Here is a 25857-nt window from a genome sequence, read left to right as displayed (position 1 = left end):
GGATCCTATAAGGAAAGGCATTCTTCTTTAAGAATGCCCTCTGTGTATGTGCTATCCTACATGAATTGAACCCACTGGATTGTGTGTGTGTGTATGAAATGCCACAGTTAGGGATAGTAGGTTAGTTAATTTCTTTAGACTCAAACCCTGTACCTTGGTTATGGGAAACAAGAGCCTGAATCCTCTATGCCAACTACCAAACTGAGTTTTGGTGCATTTTCAAGGAATTGTGAGCTTCATGGGAAGAGAAGTTTACTACTGCTCATGCCAAGTCTGTTTTCAATGTGCAAGTGTTTTGCTTAGCAAATATTTATAGCACAACAGGTAGCATACTTGGTTTTGATGCAGAAGGCTGTGGGTTATACTCCTAGCAGCAATGTCTTCATTAGTTACAGATCTTTAATGTGGAATTATTCAGATGACTTTTACTTCTGCAGAGACTATGTATATTGACTGATACTGGTGGATTGTAATGACGGAAGTCTGAGTTGCCTTTGTGGTTGAAATGTTCTGAAATGGGCAGATTTGCCATTCATGGGTCATATGTTTTGTTTCTTTGCTTACTGGAAAAATGTTCAAAACTACAAATTTAAACCACACTCTAACAAGTGGTGCTACATTATACAAGAAATATAATTTGATACAATAAGGAAGGTGAATCAAAGAACACATGCATGTATGCATGATCCTAAAAATGTGTGCAAGGGACTTATGCTTGAAAAGTCTAGAGGTAAAAATGCATTTTCTTTGAATGTGGGTTTTAATGCTGTTTCAATAAATGTGTGTTTCAAGGAGAGAGAAATTTACTGTTAATGCTAAGTTTGTTTTCATTGTGAGACTATATTTTTTAGTACATGTCTATCCGTGTTTCTGCTATAAAATTTGAAATAAAAGTTTCAATTTAAATCCAAATATCTGTAATCATTGTAGAAATAAAGAAAACTGTATGCACACTGATAGGTTTGAACAGTGTTTATGGTAACTGGGGAGAGAAAAAGCCAAGTAATGGAACACTGGAATGTTGGGGAGGGGGGTGCAGTGTGTGTCTATGGGGGGCTGAGCCATTACTCTGCCTACAGCCCCATGTGACCATGGTCCACATCTAAAGTAAACACTTTGTTTTTTGTTTAAATGGACCTGGCAAACTGGATTAATCACAGCAAGTGAATCAACCAGGGCATTGTGGACTACTGGACTGAAAGTAAGCACTGTTTTTTTTTTTTTTTTTTTTTTTTTTTAATATGAATATAACCAGATTTTCTTATTTTTGAAGAAGGGAGGGGGGAGGTGGCTAGACAAGTGTGTGTGTGTGTGTGTGTGTGTGTGTGTGTGTGTGTGTGTGTGTGTGTGTGTGTGTGTGTGTGTCTGCATTTGTTTAAATATTTTAAAGCTTGGCTAGAGTGTGTGTGTGTGTGTGTGTGTGTGTGTGTGTGTGTGTTTGCATGCGTTTGTTTAAATATTTTGAAATTGGATATTTATGATTGTTTTCATTGTACTCTTCTGCTTTTTGTTTTGATGGGGTAGGAGGTATTCAGCTGGGTTGTGGATTAAAGTAACTTGCCCTTTCACTTGCTCAGCTTAAATTCTGCCATTAAGGCTGGTAAGTGAATATTTTTTTAATAAATTGCAATTTTTTTTATCCATTTTGGGGGAGGGAGGTGTTAGCCAGATGTGTGTGAATGAATGTAACTTGTCCTTTTCATTTGGTCAGTTTAAATTCTACCCTTAAGGTGCATTTATGTGAATAAATTCAAATGTTTATGCTTTTTGGGGTGGGATTGGCAGTAATTTTTTCCTTTTCGTATTATTTTAAAGGCTGGCTAGTGTGCATTTGTGTGAAATTAAATTTTTTTGAGTGGGGTGTGGCTAAATGTGCTATGGGCATACCTCTCAACCATACCGAATTCCTTGGTAAATACCGATTTTGAGGGCAAAATACTGGGATGCCATGAATTCCTAAGTGGCCCCTTTAATTTCTGATTTCCTGGGATTTCTTGAAGTTTTTCTTTTTTTTTTTGACCATTCCTGATGTCATCACCAGTCTACAGGTTTTATTCAGGCAGTGCAGACATCACTTTTCTTCCCCCAGCTCCGGTAAGACTTAGGCATAAAAAAAAAAAAAAGAAAGACTTTAACTGTTTACTTAATTTATTGTACCAGTGTTTTTCTCATACTGAGTTTACTAATTCTTTTTTATGCACATAATGTGCTTCATTGAATGTGAGGTGGCACTTTGATTTCGCACTCCATTGAAGTGTACGAATTGCGTTTACTAATTCTTTTTTATGCGCAGCCCTGAATGTGTGGCACTTTGATTTCTCGCTGCATCAAAGTGTATGACTTGTTGTACCAGAGAAAGTGGAGATGCATTGATACTGCACTGCTTGTTCCCTTGCAATTTGAATACTGTTGTTATGATTGGTGTGCGTCATTAAGTTCTTTATTTTTAATGTTGTTATGAGACCTCAGTAAACCGCAATCTGAATGTTGTTACGACTTAAGTTACGAGCCCTACCTAGTATCTACTGCCTAACTGAATTGGAGTGTGTCAGTTCCTTTTTGCCGCAATTTGATTGTTGTTATGAGCCCTACCTACTGCCTAGCTAAATTGGAGTGTGTCAGTTCAATTCCTTGTTGCAGAGTGTGTCAGTTCCTTTTTGCAAAGTTATTGCGAGACCTAGTGGAGTGTCTCAATTGGTGTGTGTGTCAGTTCCTTTTTGCTGCAATTTGATTATACAGGCCCTACTGCCTAGCTCTAGCTCAGTTTCCTTTACAATGTTATTACGAGACTGTTTCCTTTGCAATGGAGTCTGTCAGTTCCTTTTTGCCGCAATTTGAGTGTTTCTGTTACAAGCCCTATCTACTGCCTAGCTAAAAAAAAAAAAAAAAAAAAAAAAATATATATATATATATATATATATATATATATATATTTTTTTTTTTTTTTATTCAGCTGCTCTTACTGTAACTGTCTTAGTTGCTCTTCTGCGTGCTGTTATCTGTTCAGTCACTCTTATTCTGCACTTATTACTGCTTGTTAGTAGCCTTCTAATTTACTGCCTTCTGCACTTGTCTTTAGTCATTTGTTAATTTAATTGCATTTATTTGAACTGTATTTGCCGTAGTGTTGCTACACACTCGGGTGTGCTGGTCTGCACTACAATTTGAATTGTATTTACTGCTGTTTTAGCTGCTTTTCTGTAACAAAAAAAAAATCTAAGCTTGTTTCCTGCCTTTCCTGTAACTAGTCGAGTCCAGATACAGACTTGCTGTATCCAGGACTGTTGGTAAGCTTCTGAGCCCCCTAAGCCTTTAGCACTAGGTAGCCTATCTACCACGGGAAGAGTGGGTTTTGGCCCTGAAATTGTAGTTCATTGGCCATTTGGGCAGTTTTTCCATATCTTTCTACTTTCTGGTTAAAAGTCCGTTTTACGTTTGGTCCCTGCCTTTCCTATAACTAGTGTAGTCCAGGTAAAGATTGACTGTATCAAAGACTGTTGGTAAGCTTCTGAGCCCCCCAAGCCCTTCTGTGTTGGAGAGAAGCCTTCTAGCTTATCAGTGGGAGTGGTAAGCACTAGGTAACCTATCTACCACAGGAGGAGTGGTTTCTGGCCCAGAAATTATAGTTTATTGGCTGTTTGGGAAGCTTTTCCATCTCTTTCAACCTGATTTAAAAGTCTGTGTTTGCACTTGTTTCCTGCCTTTCCTGTTACTAGTCTAGTCCAGGTACAGATGTGCTGTATCCAGGACTCTTTGTAAGCTTCTGAGCCCCCAAGCCTTTCTGTGTTGGAGGGAAGCCTTCTAGCTTATCAGTGAGAGTGGTAAGCATCAGGTAGCCTATCTACCACAAGAGGAGTGGTCCCTGGCCCAGACATTGTAGCTATTGGCTGTTTGAGCAGTTTTTTTCCATCTCTTTCAACTTTCTGGTTTGAAAGCCGCACTTGTGCCTGTTTCCTGCCTTTCCTATAACTAGCCTAGTCCGGGTACAGAGTTGCTGTATCCAGGATTGTTAGTAAGCTTCTGAGCCCCCCAAGCTTTTCTGTGTTGGAGGGAAGCCTTCTAGCTTATCAGTGGGAGTGGTGAGCATTAGGTAGCCTATCTACCACAAGAGGAGTGGTTCCTGGCCCAGAAATTGTAACTACTGGCCGTTTGGGCATTTTTTTTTTCCCATCTCTTTCAATGTTCTGGTTTAAAAGCCGCACTTGCGCTTGTTTCCCACCTTTCCTGTAACTAGCCTAGTCCAGATACAGAGTTGCTGTATCCAGGACTGTTGGTAAGTTTCTGAGCCCGGCAAGCCTTTCTGTGTTGGAAGAAAGCCTTCTAGCTTATCAGTGGGCGTGGTAAGCACTAGGTAGCCTGTCTACCACGGGAGGAGAGGTTCTTGGCCCAGAAATTGTAGTTTATTGACCATTTGGACAGTTCGTCTGTCTCTTTCAACTTTCTGGTTTAAAAGACCACATCTGCGCTTGTTTCCCATCTTTCCTGTAACTAACCTACTGGGTAGCACTAGAAAGCCTTAAACTGATACAAGCCTTTTAGCTTAGAAGAGAGACTTTGGAGTGATTAAGTATCAGTTTTCTGTACTTTCTTGCTGTACTTAACTGTTTTCCGCCTAAATGCAAATTTTCCAGCATTTATTGTGAATTAAAAGCTTGTTTTTTTTCACATATTGTACTTATTTGACTGCCTGCACTTTTAAAAAGTTGTTTTTTGTTTAAATAATTTGTTTAACTGTTGTAGGCTACACACTAAGTGTGATAGCCTTTTCTGATCGTTTGTAGTCGTTTAAAGCTGTTTTAAGTGTATTTTTTACTGTTTTTGCCCTATATTTAAAAAAAAAAAAAAAGCAAAACAATTCCTTGTTTCCCACCTTTCTAAGCTATTATAGTCCAGTTTTCAGGCTAGTGCTGAATTCAGGGCTGTGATACTAGTTTCTGAGTTGCCCATACCTTACTTGGATAGAAGGAAGTTTCTCCGTTTCTGTGAGAGAGGGGAGCTTTGAGCAACCCATCTGTCCCTGGAGGAGTGGTTCCAGCACAGAAGTTAGTAGTTTATTGGCCATTTTGGGCTAATTTCTATCTCTTTCATTTCCCTACTATAAAAACTGCGTTTGCACGGTTTTGCGCACCGGGCTGTGCCGGTTAGCTACGGTTAAATTATTCCCGGCTCCACTAAGTCTCCTCTTCAGTTTTTCCCTTGAAACTAGTCTAACTCTCAACCTAAGCACTCAAAAAGCATTTTACAGCCCAGCACTTGCTCAGACCTAATAGCAAGCACTAATATAACCTGGCACTGATTGCCCAGCAGGGCAAGGCTGTTTATTCACTCCTCACCAACCAAGCGACTAAGCAGCTCACCCTACTATTCAGGCATGACCAAAGGGCAACTTCAGGTGCACTCTCCAGTCCAACTGGTGAATCTGGGTATCCTGAGGCAATGTTACGACTGCCTCATGTACACAGACAACCCTCTCCTCCTACCACAAAACACTAACATATGTGAGAGATGCAGTTATACAGCCAAACTGGAAGCTAAGCTATCTCCTTCCAAGACTGGAACAGACAGTCAAGAGGAGAAGGTTAACACTTGCACCACAACTCCAGCCGTACACAGACCAACTAAAACAGAACTGGCAAAAAATACACATAAATACACCAAATCATCCTCGGAGGCTTTAAATAAAAACCTGCAAAAGCATCAGAGACCTCCAAAGCAGACACCCAAACAACCTGCACTTCCCGTCACAAACAAGACAACACATAAAACACAAAATCAGTGTGCCGCACAATCACAGCCCTTAAGGCGAAATAACATACCTAACACACTAGTAATAGGTGACTCTATAGTCAGGCACACTGACGTCCCACTAACTAGGCTGGACAAGCAGAAGGTTACTGTTAGCTGCCTGTCAGGAGCCAGAATCTGCCACATAACACAAGCACACAGGTCATTCCAGAACAACTACAAATATGACTCTGTCATTGTTCATGCTGGTGTGAATGACCTGAGACGTACCTCCCTGGACTACATGAAAAGAGACATGGAAGACCTCTCTGATCATGCAGCCCAGGCTGGTATGACCCTGACCCTGAGTAGCATCCTGCCCTCAGTATAAAGAAAGAATGATCAATTTCAACAATTGGCTAAGCTTCTGGTGTCATTCATAGGGGATCCAGTGTCTGTCAGCCTGGGACGACATGCTCGACAAACCACGTTGCTTCACAAGAGACGGCTTGCACCTGTCACCCCTAGGCTTTCAAATACTGGCCAAGGCTCTTGCTGCCCCCATAGTGCCTTTTTTAGGCAAGGCTCAAAAGTCAAACCCACCTCCGTAAACAGCACAATTAACAAAAAAAATGAGGGTTATGCTACTCAATGCCAGGAGTTTAAATCTCAAAATGCACGCACTCAAAGCACTCCTCAGTATGGAGAATGTTGACATCTGTGCAGTAACTGAAACCTGATTCAAGGCTCCAGAGAGCACCCTAGCACTACCGAGCTACAACTCATACCACACATTTCGGCCACAGAACACAGACCGAAACACAAAAGGAGAGGGTGTATCCATATTCATCAAGGATACCTACACCTCCAGGTTAGTGGCGCAGCATGATACCTCTGAGATCATCCATGTGCAACTAACATTGGGCAAATCTGCAATGCAAATTGTGGCCTGCTGCAGATCACCCTCCATGACCCAGGACCACCACTCCACCTTTCTGGAGACGCTGGAAAACATGAAGGCCCTACCAAACACCCTGATATTGGGTGATTTCAATTACCCTACCATTCACTGGGGAAAACTACTCGTGTACAAATTCCCAGGCCCAGCGCTTCCTGGAATTCATCAACTCAAATGCCCTGGATCAGCTGGTAAACTCCCCTACCAGAGGTGAAAACATATTGGACCTGGTAATCACCAACATGGGCAACAGATGTTCCACACCGGAGGTCAACCCATCACTGGTTAGGTCAGACCGTAAACTAATCACTCTGGATGTCCACACACCCCCCCCCCCCAACCACTCCCAACTAAGGAAACCACAGTAAAAAAACTTTTCTAACGCTAACTTCACCTTACTTAAGACAGAGGTGGTAGGTTTCACAGCTGCCACGCTAAAGGATAACACTGCCCAAGATGCAGAAACTTTTACAAATGCACTCTATGAGCACCTACAAGGAAGGACCCCTGCAATAAACAGGCTATACAATAAAAGGAAGAAACTAGTTCAGAAAAAAAGCAAATCCCAAGAAGGAAAGACATCCCTGATCAGTATCAGTAAGAAACTAAGGTCCCTCATGAAATCATCCAAGGCTAACTTCAAAAGAAAAAAAGCCAAGGATTCAAAAGATAACCACAAAGCCTTCTTTAGCTATGTCAAGAATCTAAGTGGCAACTCACAGATATGCTCTGAACTAGTGCAAAATAGCACAAACTATACTGAACCCACTGATATTGCCAACATCCTGGCAGATAAATTCAGTGCAAACTTCACCCCCTCTCACCTCCAAAAGGGCCCACAACAATACCGGAAAAGTGTAGTGTCTGAAAAATCACAGATGCACAGGTGAAAACAGCCCTTTCAAAAGCCAAAAACACAGCATCAATGAGACCAGATGGTGTCCCAGGCTGCGTCTTGCACAAACTACAGAACAAACTAACCCCCCACCTAAACACGCTGTTCAACCTCAGCCTCTCCACAGGCTACATGCCCATAGAATGGTGCACAGCAACAGTTTTTCCTCTCCACAAAGGAGGAGCTATAACTGACCCTGGTAACTATCACCCCATAAGCCTGACTAGCCTGGTCTGCAAGGCTATGGAGCGCATCATCATGCAACTCATTAACAAAGACATTGGGAATCTCCAAACACTTGACCTGACCCAGTTCGGCTTTGTTAAGGGCAGATCATGCCTATTAAACCTGGTTGACTTCTTTGAAACAGTCCCCAAGGCCATAGATGAGGGAAAGGTGGTTCACACAGCCTACCTTGACCTCACCAAGGCTTTCAACACCATTCCCCACTCGGGTATTACAGAAAAACTCACCAGCCTGAACATAAACCCCTACGTTATGAGATGGGTTGCCAACTGGCTTACAGAGAGAACTCACACGGTAAGAATAGCGGGCTCCAGGTCCGACTCTAAACCAGTCACAAGTGGTGTCCCGCAAGGCTTGGTCATGGGTCCCCTACTGTTCGCCATATACTTCTCAGAAGTACAGGCAAACACAGGAGGACTACGGCTAATCAAGTATGCCGATGACTGCAAACTGGGAGCCATAATTGACTCTCTGGCTGACACGGACATCCTCCAAAAGGGCCTTACTGAGATGGACACCTGGTGTCAAATTCATGGCCACTAGCTAAATGCCAAAAAATGCATAGTCATCCCATTTGGGAAAAAACAAAACACCCACAAATTACCACATAGGTGGCAGCCCCCTTATTACAGAAGAGGTAATAAGAGATCTGGGGACCCAGGTAGATAGTAATCTCTCCTTTGACAATCATATTGCCAAAGTAGTTAGGAAATCCTTCTATGTGGCCCATCTAATTACTAAAGGGTTCGCATCTAGAAATAAAGAGGTTATAGTGCCCCCCTACTCGTCACTCATTAGACCCATCATAGAGTACAATGCCCCATTTGGGATGTACCTCACAAGACACTTCCAACAGCTGGAAAGACCACAAAAGTACCTCACAAGAAGATTACTGGCCTCAAACATATGTTCTGTACAGCCCAACTGAAAAAACCTCCGGCTGTACTCAGTGGCATATCGCTTACTCAGAGGTGATCTCTGCCTGACATACAAAGCCATGTCCAACTCAGAATTGATGGACATGCTCCACCTAAAGAAATCCAAGTCACTGTGAGACACGCACTCTAGTGAGCTAAACCTCACCACAACAATAAATAGAACATGCTGGAGGGATAGATTCCTGTCAAAGAGACTCCCCATGCTTTGGAACAAAATTCCAAATGACATCAGGCAGAGCCCTTCACTAACACTCTTCAAGAGAAACCTTGACGAGTGGATGGATAACAGAAAATACACCCCTGGAATCACTTTATTGGCTCTGCTTGACAGAGGATCAGTTAATTAATCAATGGGGCAGCGAAAGCCGACACACTCTGGCTAGGCTTTTAAATGCTTATAAATTCCCTCTGGCAAATAGCCTAGTATCTACCTATGAACCTATAAACCTATGGAGTGTGAGTTCAATTCCTTTCTGCAGTCTTATTACGAGACCTAGTGGAGTGTGTTTTTGGCTCTCACTGCATTAAGTGAACTGCTTCTTATATGTACGAGAGAGAGTTCCTTTGCAATTTGATTGTTGTTAGTAAGTGACTTACAGACTATTGCACCAAATGAGTTCTCAGAAGATTTTGGAGGTAACTGTCATTGAAACTTGTAAAGTAAGTTGCATAGCCCAAGAGATAAGATTGACTGTTGTTTAAAATTTCAGTTATGCAAATTATAATAATAATTTTTCACATCTTAAAAAACAAGCAGAAGGCAAGAAATTGCTTGTCTTCATAAAGTTTCAGGGCTGGCTGAACTAAGGAGCTGCTGACATTCCTGGGGATTCAGAAACATTGCATCTGCAATCATGGTGACTCATACTCTGTTTTCTATGCATGTATGTGAAATGATCCAAGGAATGTGGCCAGGCAAGTGAGCATGAAGAGCAGCTCAAGAAAGATGCTCATTGTGGCCACAGCAGGGACCTGTAGGAAGATTGTGTGTGATTGTGGTGCAGCCTCATGGAGTACAAGCAGCAGTAGTGGTCATCTGTTGAACATGAGCCTTGGGGGCACTCACAGTAGTCCCACTCACACAGCTGCTGGGAGGGAAGACTTATGGCCACCCTACATGATCATGAGGCTTGTGTGCTGCTATGTTTCTTAACCCAAGGATACATATGCAAAGAAGATAATTGTGGAAATTATTAAGGTAAGTATTATTGCAGTAGGAGAGTAGAAGAAGTAGTAGGTTAAGTATTATTAAGCTAGGAGGGTAGAGAAGGTAGTAAGAGAAGCATTATTAAGGTAGGAGGGTAGAGGAGGTAGTAAGGGAAACATTATTAAGGTAGGAGGGTAGAGGAGATAGTAAGAGAAGTATTATTAAGGTAGGAGGGTGGAGGAGGTAGTAAGGGAAGCATTATTAAGGTAGGAGGGTAGAGGAGATAGTAAGAGATGACTGCAAACTGGGCGCCATAGTAGAAAACACATCTGACACAGATATCCTTCAGAAGGGTCTCACAGAAACGGATAACTGGTGCCAGAGCCATGGCCTAAAGTTAAATGCCAAAAAATGCATAGTCATACCCTTCGGGAAAAACAAGGTTACCCCTAGCTACCAAATAGGTGGCAATCCACTGAGTACAGAAGAAGTTATCAGGGACCTGGGGACCCAGGTTGATAGTAGTCTGTCATTCGACACCCATGTAGCTAAAGTAGTTAGGAAGACCTTCTACATTGCCCACCTTATCATGAAGGGATTCTCATCTAGATCAAGGGAGGTCATAGTCTCCCTATACTCATCACTCATCAGACCAATGATTGAGTACAATGCCCCATTCGAATGTATCTGACCCGACACTTGCAGCAGCTGGAGAGGCCACAAAGTTCCTCACCAAAAGGATAAAGGGTCTCAAACATCTGTCCTATGCTGCCCGACTGAAAGAACTCCAGCTCTATTCAGTCGCTACGCTTGCTCAGAGGTGACCTTTGCCTAACATACAAGGCCATGTCAAACCCAGATTTGATGAATATGCTTCACCTCAAAAATCTAGATCCATCAGAGCCACAAGGCGGGAGACTTAAACCTCGACACGGCTATTAATAGGACGTGCTGGAGGGATAGATTCATCACCCAAAGACTCCCTATGCTGTGGAATAAAATCCCGGTATATGTGAGGCAGAGCACCTCGCTGGCCTTGTTCAAGAGAAATCTTGACCAATGGATGGGAGATCACAGATATACCCCAGGGATTACCTCAGTGTCACTGCTCAACAGAGGCACAGCAAAATAATGGGTATAGTTCCCCATACTAAAGGGGTGGCGTAAGCCACAAAACTATGGGCTAGGCTTGTAAATGCCCTCGGGCAGATAGCCTAGTATGAACCTATGAACCTATTAAGGTAGGAGGGTAGAGGTGGTAGTAAGGGAAGTATTATTAAGGTAAGTGTGTAGATAAGGTAGCAGGGCCACAGAAACAAACACACAATATAGACAAGACTACAAATGGAGGTGGTGACAGTTACTGGTTCTAGGTGTGTGCATGGATGTGCATGTCAGGATTCTAGGAGTTTCTCAACTGTCCAAAGTTTCATAGAATTTGGTAGCTTCCTCATAAAATTTTTAGTTTTCTGGCAAATCATTGAGAACTGAATTCACTAAATAATCATAACATTTAAGTTTCAGTCTTCCTATCTTTCAGGAAATGCGTGGTAACACTGCATGGTAAAACATAGCATTTTATTCTAGCATATTTTCAAGATTATACAAGCAATGTTTAAAATGTGTCCCTGGTTTTGGGCCTTTGCACCCCCCACCCGATAAATGTTGGCTTTATCCAGATTTCTTGTGCTGCATAGTTCTTCATGTGGAGAGAAGTTTAGTGCTGCTTATACCAAGTCTGTTCGTGTTATCAGCAGCACAACAGGTAGTATACTTGCTTTTGATGCAGAAGGCTGTGGGTTCTTCTCCTACAGTATGTAGATGGATTTGTGATACTGTACTGTGTTGTACTTTTTACTTTGGCAGATATACCTAGTAATTTTCATGGGCCTTTGTCCAGATTTTTGGTATTTCCAGGTTGAGAGGCATGGCTATGGGAATTTATCACCTTCATGTGCTCAGCTTAAATTCTGGTATTAAAAGCTGGCTAGTGCACAATTGTGTGAAATAAACTGGAATATTTATGCTTTTGTATCTTGGGAGGGGTGGCTAGCTCTATTGTTGATGAAATAACTGGTGCTCAGTTTAAATTCGGGCATTAACAGCTAGTGTTCATTTGTGTGAAATAAACTGGAATATTCTATGAAACACATTTGAAACTTCCCCCAATTTTACAGAAAATGTGTGTATTTGCCTAATATGTTTGGTCGCAAGTTACTCTCATATTGTTTGCTTAATTTATAGTCTGGCTTTACATCACTAGTATGCATTTTCATGAAATATGCTGGAATCTTTTTCTCTATCTCTCTCTGGGTTTTGTATTTGTAAAACCAAGATGAAACTGTTCTTGATTTTGCAGAATATCAATAAGTTTGCTTCATCCTGATCTGTTCCTAATAGACTTTCAGGTCAACTGTCCACATGTTACCAAATCCCAAACTACTGGGTCAGCTCTTAGGATGTGTTATCAATGTCATACTCAACTTTCCAAAGGAGGTGATAATGCATTTTTGACATTTAGCTTTAGTCCATGATTCTGGCACTAATTATTTATTTGGGACAAGCCTTCTTGTGGACGGCTCAGTCTTTCGGGGATTTGATCACTGCTCCTAGCTTATACCTTGCTGGCTATTATTTTGTTTCATTTCATGATTATTACTAGAAACAATTGTCATAGAGGAGGAGGTGTTAGAAGAAAATCTCCACAGTGGGGGGAGGATTGTTAAAAAAATATTCTGCTCCAGGTGTCAAATATGCTAGGTACACCACTGGTATCACTTAGTTGAAGGTAGTTTGTCTTAAAAAAATTTTAAGGTACCTTGAAGGAAAGGATCTGTGGTTTCAATTTTATTTCAAAGGAGACTGCTATGGTCAGACCTACCAAGTGATGAAGATATGCAAGGGACAGTGAAAGATGCTCCAATATTAGTAAGGACTAGATCCAAGATGTTATTCACTGTAGTGGGTACTCTGACTAATTGTTTCAGGGTGCTTGTATTAACAAAGTCCACATATCTCTGCGCTTGTGCACTAGTGGTGGTGTAGGTTTCCTAGTCTATAGCTGGATAGTTTAGATGACCTAGGAAAATGGTATTGGTTTAGTACTGACTGATTATAGTTCCTGTAGATAGGCGTATTACCTGTTTGTGTTCATTTATTTTTATTACCATGACTTCTCACTTCTATCCCCCCATGAACATACTAATAGGACATGGGTACCCATTTCCTATTATTATGCAGTCCAAGCACCTTCAATCAATACTAACTTCTCAGCAATCTCAAGTCATGTGACTGAGTACAAGGAGTTACAGATGCACAGAGCTTCTGGAACAGTTTTCTTGTCTACATATGTGTTTTGTTTCACTTTCTGACAGGAAATCAGAGAGAACTGTGGGCAGGGATATCAGCAGACAAAGCCCATAGCCAAACTCACTTTTTTGTTCATTTTTGGTTAGTTTTACTTCAGATGACATGAGGATATGCGGGGGTACCTTACATACTTAACTCTATTGCTGAAGAGAATGGCAAGGATGTTGCCAAAATTAATAGATATGGATCAATGTGGTTTTATATAGGGGAAGAAAACATTTGACAACCTTAATAGAATAATGTTAATCCAGAGGGAAACAAAAAGTAAGGAAATATTGCTATTGTTGGTGGGTCTTGATGTAAAGAAAGCATTTGCAACAGTAAGATGGAATTTTATGAGTAGAGCAATGGAAATATTTGCATTCCCTGACAGAATAATATTGTTAATTAAGGCAACATATGAAGGGTTTGATGTTAAGAAATAAGGTGGGAGGGTTCCTCTTGGACAAGCTGTGTTTGAAAAAGGGAACCAGGCACAGATGTTCTCTTTACCCTTTGTTATTTGCTTTATATTTAGCAGCACTGGCAAAGAAAATAAGGGACTCACAAATTCAAGGCTATAACTAGTATAGTAACCAATATAATTTAGCTTTATGTGCAGATGATATTATTTTGTACTTGATAAATCCAGAAAAGTACACATTGGCATTGTGGAATGGTTTGAGATATTCTCAGGTATTTTGGGACATAAAATTAATGAAGATAAAAGAAAGGCTATAATAATAAACAACATACCCACACAAGTTAGTACAGCAATACCTGTATTTATGGGGTCATGATAAGATACAGTTTTTAGGTATATGGATCAAAAAGGATTCTGTTATGGCAGATAAGGATGTGTAGGAAGAGATACATACCATGGTTTCTTTGCCAGTTTTTTTGCAGTAAATTCTAAGTCCCTTTTGCCCATTTATGAACCCCTTCTTGCAGTTATCCCTACTAGCAAAAATCTCCTTTCTCCATTCTCATGTTCCCTCAGTTCTTAGAATACTTTCTGCAGCTTTATGAATATAATATTCTGTATGCTTGTTGTTATTCTCCTTAAGGCTCTGCATTCAAAATCCTATGTTCTCCTTTGTTTCTTGAACTCCCCACCTGCTTCATCATCATCATCCCTTTCCATTTTGATTTATAACTTTCTGCATGTGTTATATATAGGAGCCTTAATAGCTCTGAAAATCTATACCAATCAGCTAATCCTAAACCACCTTATTCTATGGTGAAGATCCGTTTATGCCACTTAACTCTCAACCTCTTCTCCTCCCAAATAAATGTATTTAACTCTTTATTATTGCCCACATCTTCTCTGACTGATAAGCATATGTCTGAACTGTATATAAAACTAAAGGGACTAAAACATTTTCACTGTTTGTATCTTACTACCCATATCCATAAACAAGAGCTTCTAGTTTCTCAGTTTTTATGTTCTCTTTTGTTTAGTCTCTTCTCACATATCCTTAGCTGCCATAAAATAAGCCTTTTTAATCCATATGCCTCAATACTTCATCTTATTGTATCTCCATAAATATGGGTACTGTTTGTTTTTCAATTGAAATGTACAGGTTATAGGTCACATTAAAGGTGGGGAAAATTTTGAAATGATTTATTGTGGTCTCATTTTTTTATATCACAAAACCCTAGCATTTTAACAGGAGTGTGTACACTTTTTATATCCACTGTATCAATTGTGGCAACACCTTTGCCATTCTCTTAGATAGTAGCATCATACACACTTTATAATCATGGTTTAAAATTGAAATGGATCTATATGAAACTGGGTCTGAAGGGTGTTTACCCTATTTAGGCAATAAAGCCACCACAGCTTTCTTCTAAGATGCTGACACTTCTCCCCTCCTAAAATACTATTAAACAAAACCTTCTAGATCTTTATCACTTTCTTTTCTCTTAAGTTCCAAAATTCCACAGGAATACCATCTCATCCTGGAGACTATCATGTAGCTTTAGTATGCAGCACAGCTTTTATCTCATCTCCTCCTATCTTAACTATTAGTTGTTGAGCCTCATCTTCCTCTAACCTTGACATAATTACGTCTTTTATAAATATTTCCATGTGTGCTTTTTCTTGGTAACCACATTATTCTGCTTTATATAAAGTTTTCAGTAAATTTTTGAAATATTTCTAATATCTCTATAGGATCTCTGGTTATTTTTATTATCATAGGGTACCTAAATTTGGCAGCAACTCTTTCTACTTTCTGTTACCTATGTCATTGAGCTAAAAGTTTTTGTGCTTTGAAGTTATCAAAAAATAATTGCTTCATGCTAACCTTTCTGAAGTGATTCATATTATCCAAATACTCCCATATTTTCTCTTTAGCACTCTCTACAGTTGCACCTGTTCTTGTTCTGTGAGATTCCCCTTATTCTGCAGCTCTTTAACCTTTATCAGCTACTAGAAATAATTCCCATTGCTTCTTAACCTTCAATTGCTCTTTTATTTCTACCCTGTTTTTAAACTCAATTTTATTTTATCCCACCCACTAGCTATCTCTTCTGAAGAAATTTCTATCTTTCCTAATAATTCTTGAATAATTTCCACTATCCAATCATTAAATTTCTCTTTTTTAACAGATAAGAAGGAAAATGCCAGTGTTTCATTTTTACTTCATTACCTTGCATTTTTATCTTAGTTTATATTGGTGCATGAATGATCTTCAGTAGTTATGGGATGTGTGTGAGTTCCTACCACTGAATTCACATCTTCCACATCAAATATTTTCATAAATTGTGAAAGAAATATACCATTTTGGTCCCCAGATACACCTTTAATATAGCAAATCAAGTCCTAGTCCACCCATAAATAATACTGCCTGCTGAAAGCAGATTATTTCTCCGAAAAATATTTAAGATCCATAACATTAGTTTTTTTGTGGAATGCTGCAAGAATGCTTGATGCAAAAGTAAAAACTTATTTTTATTAAGTTGTAGATTTCTCATATACATCCATTTTTAGAAATAGCTACTGAGACAGTTTATGCTTGTTACTGTTCTTCATTGGAACATTATTTATGTTCACGTTGTACTCCAAGGCAGACTAAAATGGATTTTTAATGAATGTGTTTATTATCTTACGTAACAGCCAACCAGCGAAACAAGCAAATACATAAGAAGAGGGTATACCAGAAAAGAAAAGTATTAGTTATGATACTCAGGCTTTCATCCACTTACAACACCCAATAAATTAAGTGAAACACCTATCAATTTAATTTAAATGATGACACATATGGCACTAGACATAACCGAATCACATGTAATAGTACTACTTTATCATCCATCCGAATGACCCTGTTACAAGCTACAACCGCATGTCAAAGACACGAAACTGAATTAGTGAAACTACCCATTTTCTGTTGAGATGCAAGGAACAGAGATAACCAGAATACAGTAAGCCTAACCCACAGTTAACTAAAGGTAGATGCAAAAAAAAAAAAAAGGTAGACTAGTTAGAAGGATAGAGGGATAATGCCTTATAACTAAGTTAAAATCTGCCATAACTGTGGAACAGTCAGTGGAGAAATAAGGCCAATCAGAAGTGGCAGACATAAAAGCTAGGAGGCAATAATGACAGTAGGTAGCAGGATATTAAAGAAAGGCAAAAGAGGGTGGCATATCAAAAAAGAAAGGAGCAAACAGCCACAAAATGCTTTTTTTCACAGCTAAAGATCAGAGCAGGTTTGTAGTCCTTCTGGAGATAAGAAGTGGGGCCATGATGGTGTGTGTGTGTGTGTGTGTGTGTGTGTGTGTGTGTCTATGTGTGTGTGTGTGTGTGTGTGTGTGTGTGTGTGTGTGTGTGTGTGTGTGTATTGGGGGGGGATAACTCCTGTTGTAAAAGTACCCTCAAGTAATACATATGAAATCTCCATGGGGAGGATGTTTAATCTAGGATCTTAGGCTTCTGTGTATCTTAGAACAGAACTTATTGATATGGGTACAATTCTTGGGAAAGGCTAGCTAGGAGGGCAGAAAGTTACTTATCAGCAACCAACATTTTCCATCCAATCAGAAGTTTCAGAGTTAGGAATCATCACTGTCAAGAAAGTCAGATAAACTACAAACAGTCCTGTGGTTGCCCTATTGAGTCTTTTTCAGTGACACTAACCAGACAAAGCAGCACGCATGCCCACCCCCCCAAAAAAAGAACAGGAAGAAATACTAACAGACATGAGGGTGACAAGAAGATACAGAAACAAGAAGTGGAATGGAATGGAGAATAGAGGAGAAGGGATCATTGTCTACACCAGCAGCACTGTTGTACTAGGAGCATAGGTGAAAAAGGGGAAATGGACAGCACTTTGCAGTAATAAGCAGATGCAAACAGCAGAGAACAGAGCAGGAAAATGTTCCTTCAAGTGATTTCTAACATGAGATAACACAGCCAACTGCAAGAAACGTAAACTAGGATAGATTGACTTAGAAATACACAGTATAACCCAATGCTGAATAGTAAGGTCAAAGATGTGTCCAGAATACACAGGACTACACTGAATGCTCTAAGAAGCAAAGAACAAGGGATAATTAGTCAAAGAACTTGGAAAGCACACGGAAGGAAAAGGAAACATTACTTTATGATAGGACTAGGGGATTTCAACCAGGCCAAACTGAAACTGTGCTACCAAACTACCAACAGTAGGTAAACTTCTCTACAAGAGGTGAAAACACACTTCATCAAGTGTACTCAAATATCAAACAGGCATCCAAAGCAGTCCCCCAGCCCCATCTTGGCAGCTCAGGTCACATTTCTATCTTGCTTATCCCCACCTATAAACCAATGCTAGTAAGGGTAAAACCTTTCAGGAAGCAAATAAGAATCTGGCCTGAAAGTGCTATCTCAGCTCTACAAGACTGCTTTGAATGCACTGACTGGAATGCATTTAAAGAGGCTGCTAACACAAACCAATGTATTAATTTGGATGACTACACTGAAACAGTTGTGAGATACATCACAAAATGTATTGAGGATATCACTACCCTGAAGGATGTAACCATCAGAGCCAACCAGAAACCCTGGCTCACCAGTGAGGTATACGAATTACTGAGAGCACAGGGATGGCCTTTGGCCAGCTGGTGCCCTAGGCAAAAGAGCTCCACAGTGCCCCCCCACACCACCCAGTGTCCCCATCCTGGTTTATCTACACTATCCAGAATACTGAAAAAGTGCCCCTGCTAGAGTGGCACCCTAGGCGGCTGCCTAGTTTGCCTATGCCTAAGGCCGGCCATGTGATGTACTGTTGCCTTTAAGGCTGGAGACAGACAGGCTTTGAAAAAGACCAGGGCTAACTTGAAGAAAGGTGTGAGAGTAGCAAAATAGGCCTATAGTCCAAAAATTGTGGATGGCACAGTGGTGCAGCGGGAGCGTTGTCACCTCACAGCAAGAGGCTCTCCAGTTCAATTTTCAGTTGGAGTGTCTTCTGTGCGGAGTCTGCATGTCCTCCCTGAGGTTGTGTGGGTTCCTCTGGGTGCTTTGGTTTCCTCCCATGTTACAAAGACATGGAGCATTTCTCCCCGGACCTCCACTAAAAATTGGCCTTGTTCCAAGTAGGACTTTTACTGTTAACAAATGTTAAATAAATAAAATAAAATAAATAAAATACAGAGACACCTCTCTGACAGAAGGATCCCAGGCAGCTGTGGAGAGGGATCCAAAACATAACAGAATATAAGCCACCATCCACACGATGTGATGATAACCTAGACTTTTTAAACAAGCAAAACATCTACTTCAGCAGATTCAAGGGATCGAATAGAACCTCACCAGAGAGAGACTACCCACAAATGAAGATGCTTCATCAGTATGCCTCAACCTGGAAGAAGTTCGCAGGAACCTACATATAGGGTTCGTGTGGGCAAAGCAGCTGGTGTGGACAGGATCCCGTGGAAGCTACTTAAAACTGTGCTGATCAGCTGGCACCAGTCTTCACAGACATTTTCAATATACCTTTCAGCCAGGAAAAATTGTCCAAATGCTTTGAGACCACCGACATCATCCCTCTGCCCAGGAAACCATCTCCAGCATCACTAAATGATTACCAGCCAATTGCACTTACCTCAGTAGTGATGAAGTGTTTCAAAAAAATGGTCAAGGATCATATAACATCCTGCCTACCTGCTACATTTGATCCTTAACAATCTTAACATTCGCATACAGGTCAAATTATTCTACTGTGGATGCCATAGCCTTAACACTTCATCACACCTTGGACCACCTGGAAAATAAGGACTGTTACATGCGCATTCTGTTCATAGACTTCAGCTCAACCTTCAGTACAGTTATTCCACAACAATTGCTGTCTAAGCTGAGTAAACTGGGCATAGAAAAAAATATGCAATTGAATCCTCGACTCCCTAACTATAAGGCCACAAATAGTTTGAGTTGAAAAGCATCATTCAAACAGCATCACCCTAAACACCAGGGTCCCACAAGGCTCCATACTCATTCTACTTCTTTTCACATTTCTAACCCATGACTGCACAGCTATGCATCAGTCAAATAGAATCATCAGGTTTGCAGATGACACCACAGTAATCGGACTTATCAAGAAGGAAGACGAGGGGACCTACGGGGAGGTAGTGAACCAACTTGTTTATTGGTGCACTGACAACAACTTAGCACTAAATGTTGGGAAAACCAAGGAAATCATCATAGATTTTGTGAAAAAGAAAAAGCCACACACCCCTACCATCATCAATGGTGCCGCAATGGAGAGAGTAAATAGCACCAAATTCCTAGGGATACATATCTCGCAAGACCTAAGTTAGGCCACAAACACTTCCCACCTTAAAAAAGAGCCCAAGAACGTCTCCATTTCCTTAGGAGACTTCGTAGAGCTAACCTCCCTGCAGAAGGTCCTACTCACCTTCTACAGAGCCATGACTGAGAGTGTACTGACAAACAATATCGTTGTCTGGTATGGACATTGCTCTCAAGCTGATCGGAAGGCACTGGATAAGACTGTTAATCAGGCCACAAAAATCATTGGCTCCAACCTTCAATCCCTACATGGGATATATTCAAACGGGTTCACTTCATAATCTCAAAATACTGAAATATCGAAAAAATCGGAGTTGGTATAGATAAGTAGTGTGGGTGTGGGGGTCAGGGGGGCTTGCCCCCCTGCTTATATGTAGGGTAGGTGTTTTATGTGTGTTGTATTGTTTGTGTGTATTTTGTTTGTTTGTTGTAGTGTGGGGAGGAAGTGTATGTGTGTTTCTTTGTGTGGTGTAGGGTGTGTTTAAATGTCGTGGTTTTGGTATTTCGATTTTTCGGCTTTATAGTTTCGAGACACTGAAATTTGATATTTCAGTATTTTGAGATTATAAAGTGAATCCATTCAAACAGATGGTATGGCAGAGTCCAAAAATTACTGAGGGATATAAACCATCCTGTTCAAGGACTGTTTAAACTCCTGCCAAGAGGAAAGTGCTACAGAGGCATTAGATGCAGGACATCCAGATTCCATAATAGCTTCTTCCTACATGCTATCAGACTGCTGAATAACAAACGTATAGCCTAATGCACTATATATTTGTGTGCAATATGTCATTGTTGCTTACATAAACTCTCTGAATAGCTTACTTTATACATCTCTTTCTGCATTAGGAAAACTGTGAACTGTAAGTTTATAGTATATATTGGTGATGGGTAAGTTTACATGTGTGCCTCTCATTTATTACAGTACTGTTTTTTTGCATATCCTTATATTTCTACTGAATCTATTCCTGCTGTTGTAGTTGTTGTGCTTCTGATGTAAATAGAACTTTCAAATTCGTTTTACTTTATTTACTTTTTTGTATCTTACTTTTTATTTATTTTTATTTTTATTTAATTAAATTTTTTTATTAATTTAATCTATCTTCCTTCTGTAAACTGTCATTTTTATGGTGCGAGTCTGAATATTGAAATTTTGTACAGTGATATGCACTTTTTCCTCTATATTGATCTGTATGACAATAAAGTTTATTTTGACTGTGACTAAGCTAACAAAGGAGAGGCAGGAATAAGAGGAAAAAGGTCCTGACTATGACTCAGGTGACCCGAGTTCAATTAGCAGTTCAGGTGCTAGACCACACAGGTGGAAAGGAAGAGCATGTGAAGGGGAAGTGAGTATGCTGGGCAGAGTTCCCACCGAGCTGTTATAGAAGCCAGAGCTCTTAGTGAGACACATCATCAGTCAGGATCAAATCTGTCAGAGAGCTAAGAGGCAGGCCAATCTGATGGTGAAAGAGAAAGGTAAAAGGTATGAGTTGTAGGCCAGGGGCTTGGTATTAACTGCTCCTGTTGCCTTTAAACCTTTTGATTGTAGCACAACTGTTAGCATTTCTGTCTCACAGTGCTTGGTTTTCAAGCTCAATTCTCAGCTGAGGAGCCTTCTGGGAAGAGCTTGCAAATCCTCCCCATGCATGTTTTTTGCTAAGTACTTCAGTTTCCTTCCATATCATAAAGGCATACCATGCATTGATTGATGATCTTCCCATTTGTCGATATTTATGCAGGTGTGTATAAGCATCCTGTGACAAATTACTAATTATGTAACTTACACCCTTTCTACAACAAATCAGATACGTGTCACTTCATCTACAGCACTTACTGGTGTGCGATCGATGGAAAAGAAAGTAAAACAAGTTTTACCGAACCTTGGAGATAATTTTTTTGTAGGGGGCAATCCCCTCTACCCTCCCATGTGGGTGGACACCTACACAACTCCTTAAACATAAATATACCTACTATGAGGTCGAACAACAGTGGAGAAAAAAGAAAACTACACTCTTGGTGAAACTTGTTTCACTCTTTTTCCATCGCTCAAACAGCACTTGAGGAACGTGTTGTCTACGGATTGACAGGAACCCAAAAAATTGAGGTCCACAAATGATGATCTACAACTACCAAGCAATAAAAGAAAATCTCAGAAGTCCACTATTCATGTTAGCTTGTATAACTGGCTATCGTAATGCAAGCATCTGGCAAGTCCTGGATCCCAAATGATGAAATGAGTAAGAGATGCCAGAGGGTTTACCAAAATTAAAATTCTGCAAGGCACAAGGCAGTCACTTGCCCTAAGCCACTATACTGTACAGCAAGCGACAATTCCATTATAAGAACAAGTAGTTAAGAATCTGGAGAAGGTTCTCATGGTATTAGGTAATTATCAAAACATTGCTTTTTCTCACTCTAGCACAGTGCCTTAATTCAGAAACTGCTGGCAGTATTCCTTAGCTTCTGGAAGTACTCCTTCCATCTGCCTTTGATGTCCTGTGACCTAGTGATCAGGTTATTGTTGGCATCCCTTATGACAGGTGTCTGATGACTATCTTCTTTATCTTTCTGACTTTGTCTTTCAACCTGATAGTTTCTTTGTGTCACTTTTAGGAAGCTAGTAGAGTGTGTCAGTTGACTTGTTCTTTGCTATTACAACTGCTCTCAGTCTCTTAATCAACACGTTTTCCTTTCTAGTAGTAGCAACAGTGTTATAAACAGGCAGCTGCAAAAATAACAACTACAGAACAGACAAACTCGCTGAAAACAACCTACTTGTGATTACAAAAAGTGATCTCTGACAAATGAAACTAAATAAAACAAAATAAGTTATGTCTAGAGGTGAACTAAGGTTTAATCAACATCATTTCATCAGTAAGGGAATTCTAGCTTTAAAGTGAAAACCTTGAACTCACAACTCTTCATTATTATGGAACTAGTAATATGAAAATGATTGGAAAGTACACATTCTTAGCTGGAATGTAAGAATTTCAGCTAACCTGTTGGATGGCTAAGCTGTTCTTAGCTACACAATTGCATCTTGTGCATTTAGATTCATTCACTTAAATTTCCTGCCGTACAACACTTACATGTCAGTCTTCATGTTGTCTGACAAGCAGAACTACATCTATTCACATCCGTTTGGTTTTTTACTGTCAACATAATATCAGTACAGTAAATGAAAAGGAGAACAGTCCCTGCTGCTTAACAGACAGTGAAAGGAGTCATATGATATTTAACCATGTAAAGGTTACTGAGCCCTTATTAGAATAATCCGTATGATTTGCGAATCTCATCAACTAGATTACATCAAAAACTACTCCACAGATACATACTTGTCTGCATGTATAATAATGTGTATAATGATGTCTATATACACTTCCCTATTCTGAGATCCAGAGACAATTAGTACATGCATTTAGCAGGGGTGTGGAGAACCATTCCACCACTTGTTAGACTGTAGGGGCTTCTGGGCTGTAACATCAAACTGTAGATGTTGTAGTTCAAGTGATAAAATTTTACTTAATTTTTTGATCATTTAATTTACATAATTGAATCTCACTCTTTTAATAAGTGTACAGTACATAATATCCATCTTTCTCTCTAACACACACACACACACACACACACATATATATATATATATATATATATATATATATATATACATACATAGAAAGAGCAAAATACTATATATTTATATACCTGTGAGTATAATATATATGTTGTTATTTCTGTGTGAATGTGTGTGTGTGTGTGTCTGTATCTATGTATGTATGTATATAACAAAAACCCAGAATCATGAACGTCATTTTCTTAAGATGACAATAACAAAACTAAAAATCCCAAACCACATATTTTTTTTCCCAGGGCAAGTAAACACTTGCCCAAAACTACTCAAAACACACTGTACCATCTGAAACCCACCTCCCCTAACTATATATACCAAATCCAGGATCGCACTACAGTGGGGAAAATGGCATATTTCTCCACACTGGGCAAGTATTTACTTGCCCTGGGAAAAAGTATGTGGTTCAGGATTTTTAGTTTTCATCTCGCAAAAATAACTTCCATGATTATGGGCTTTCATTATATCAAAGCGGACCCATATGTTTGTGTGTATGTGTGTGAGTGTGTGTGTGTGTGTGTGTGTGTGTGTGTGTGTGTGTGTGTGTGTGTGTGTGTGTGTGTGAGTATATATATATATATATATATATATATATATACATATATATATGTATATATATATATATATATATATAATATATATATATATATATATATATGTACACATACATACATATACGTGTGTGTGTGTGTGTGTGTGTGTGTGTGTGTGTGCATTTATATCTAACTATATAAATATATATGTAGTACAGGGTTTTCTTCCCCCAGCCCATATTTGTCTACTGTGTGACTTTAAGCAAGACAGTTAAAAAAGTATTACTGTTGGGTTAGCCCTGGGCAGTAAATGGGTATTGCTATATAAATTTGCCTATTACTTCCTATAATAACCCACAATACATAAAAAGGCTACTTATATCTTTGTTTAGGGATGTAGGAAATCATTAATACCTTCCAGTTTTTCCTTTTGGGGTTTAATCAGCTCCCACCAAATGATATAGATGAGATGCCTCATCTTGATGGTGAGTCCAGACTTCCTTATAAATTTAATGCTGCTTGAAGTTTGGGAAGATGTGAATCTCAGTCTGCTGCACAAGTGACTGCATTGTCCAAATAGGTCACAGCATTTATATGGTGAGTCCTTGGTATATACTCCATGTGGAACATTTCTGGGTCTCCATGAAGGTTGATGGGGTGGACAATGAAATGAAAAACCCCATCTGACATTGACAAGGCATTTTTTTGTCTTAGTCACATACCTCTTAACCTCTCAGTGCAAAAAATCTGGGCAAAGACAGAACGAATGGGGGGGATAAAGCCCCAAAAACAGGGACACAATTTAAATATTGCTCCTATAAACTTAGAAAGTTGCTAGGATAATGCGTTCTGCATAAGTGTGTATTTCTGAATATTTAAAGTCTGAAACTCAAATGTCTGTCATTATTTAGTACTATTTAGTGACTTCAATCTTCAGTGATTTGCCAGGAAACACATTTTGTTTGAGGAACAAACCAAAAATATGAGGCAAAAATCTGAACAATCTGAAAAATCGGTACAGTTGAGAGGAGTGTTTAGTCGTATTGCTTAATGGGATTTACCAGTACCCCCTCATAACATGAAAGTTATTACAAAAATAGGACAGTGCCGCCCATCTGTGATGAGCATGATAGAATGTTTTGGCCAATGCTTGACTTTTCAATTACCAACACTTCAACATTTATTGTATTTTCTCTTGGATTGCTGATATTTGGGGTTCAGTTACCCCATAGCATCTTAAATTGATGTTTTCCTTTGGGATTGTTTCTATATGTATTTGATAAGACTTGTTTTACCAGGCAACTTGTAGAAGCTATCTCTATTCCTGAAGAAGGACTCCTGCATTTCTTGCTTTTGAGGTTTTGAAAGTGTGTAGTCCACTGTCATCTTGAGCATGTATAATAACTGCAGTTCCTTTTCTCAACCTCTAACCGTGGATAATGCATTTACCACACTGACTTGCACCTCCCCTCTCAGGCTTCAAGACATGTATATGATAAATTTATTTTGCACGCCTCTTCCCTAGCTGGCTCACTTTATTCTCTTGATTACCTTACAGGGTCCCTGCTATTTTGTCAGGAATTTATTTTCTGTCATAGAGATCAGAACTAAGACTTGGTCTCCTACTTTGAAACCTCCTATTCTGGG

General features: G+C 39.7%; 1 protein-coding gene across 1 annotated transcript in view; it reads right to left on the bottom strand.

The window, feature by feature from the left end:
* The window catches only part of LOC122814301 (zinc finger protein 665-like), a 640008-nt gene that overhangs the window by 191931 nt on the left and 422220 nt on the right, over window positions 1-25857 (bottom strand). The gene's annotated exons all lie outside the window — the stretch shown is intronic.

Source organism: Protopterus annectens, chromosome 10.part0 (genome assembly GCF_019279795.1).
Source record: "Protopterus annectens isolate FY-2018-M chromosome 10.part0, PAN1.0, whole genome shotgun sequence".
NCBI lineage: Eukaryota > Metazoa > Chordata > Ceratodontiformes > Protopteridae > Protopterus > Protopterus annectens.
This window is presented reverse-complemented; position numbering and strand designations above follow the sequence as displayed.